Source organism: Rattus norvegicus, chromosome 4, assembly GCF_021556685.1.
Source record: "Rattus norvegicus strain SHRSP/BbbUtx chromosome 4, alternate assembly SHRSP_T2T, whole genome shotgun sequence".
In the NCBI taxonomy this organism is placed as follows: Eukaryota; Metazoa; Chordata; class Mammalia; order Rodentia; family Muridae; genus Rattus; species Rattus norvegicus.
The window spans coordinates 38,702,501-38,704,058 of NC_141537.1; positions in this window are offsets into that span (position 1 = coordinate 38,702,501).

Here is a 1,558-nt window from a genome sequence, read left to right on the forward strand (position 1 = left end):
CCCTGATGACTAAGAATGTTGAAGATTTATTTAGGTACTTCTCAGTCATTTGATACTCCTCTGCTGAGAATTCTTTGTTTAGCTCTGTACCCCATTTTTAATGGGGCTATTTGACTCTCTGGAGTCTAACTTTTTGAGTTCATTGTATATTTTGTGTATTAGTCCTCTATCAGATATAGGATTGGTAAAGATCTTTTCCCACTCTATTGGTTGCCATTTTTTCTTAATGAGAGTGCCCTTTGCCTTACAGAAACTTTGCAGTTTCATGAGGTTCCACTTGCTGATTCTTGAACTTAAACCATAAGCCACTGGTGTTTGTTCTGAAAATTTTCCCCAGGGCCCATATGTGCGATGCTCTTCCCCATTTTATTTTCTATTAGTTTGACTTGATCCACTTGGACTTATGTTTTGTATAGGGAGATAAGAATGAGTCGATTTGCCTTCTTCTACATGCTGACCTCCAGCTGAACTAGCACCATTTGTTGAAAATGCTATCTTTTTTTTTTCAGTGGATGTTTCTAGCTCCTTTATCTTTTTCTTCAGTGGATGGGTTCATTTCTGGGTCTTCAATTCTAATCTACTGATCTACCTTCTTTTTTTCTACCACTCATCACCTCTTCCCTATTGGTTTGTCAGCCTGACCCAGCAGATTACAACCACTGGGGATGTTTGGGGAATAGAGATTTGGAGACAACTATCTGTTTGTGAGTCAGAATAAACCACAATCTTAATTAAATCACCATTGTAAAATGCTCAGGACTAAGGGACCAGAGCCTGAAAACTCTACAAGTTTCTCCTTTGCTGGGCTGTCCTGAATGTCTGCTGCAACTTCTGTTCTGTGCTTTAGAGCTGTCAATGGAGCAATCGCTTGCATTGGTTCCTAGAGCTTTTCTATAGGAAAATGTGAGGACAGCAAAGAGAACAGAAAGAAATGCACTATGAAATCTAAAGCTATGACAACTTGAAAGTCCAATGCTATATTAAGATTGTATGGTTCCCAGAATTCAGAGTTACACAAAGCGAGTTGCTTCTTACATATTTCAAATTTCAGTTTCATTCAAGTACAGTAATAGCAAGTTGGTGACCATGATTAGCAATTATACCATTTCCTAAACTTCACTTTTCATAACTTCATATATGCATCTTAATTTCCCTTAAGGTTTGTTAACTTTTTGCACATCATATGTTACTTTATATGAACTTTATTTTAAAAAGTATATCAGTAAGCCTTATGCTCATTTATTCTAGGTCTAGTAAAACATGATTACAAGAAAAATATAATAGGGATAGTGGGTGTGGAGGTTGTATGGAAAAGAGTGTTGAAGAGGGTTTAATGGACAAAATAAAGAACCCTAAAGAACCCTTGCTTTTGAAAAAGAAATACTGCTCATATATTGACCACTGTAGTGAATCTTCAATTTTATGCATGAAATCTCACTGTGTCGAACTAAAATTAAATATGCACATCACTAATACAAACAGGTCATGGTAAGAAAATATCAATAGTCTTGATCACTGGTTCTCAACCTTGCTAATTCTGTAGTCTTTGAATACAGTT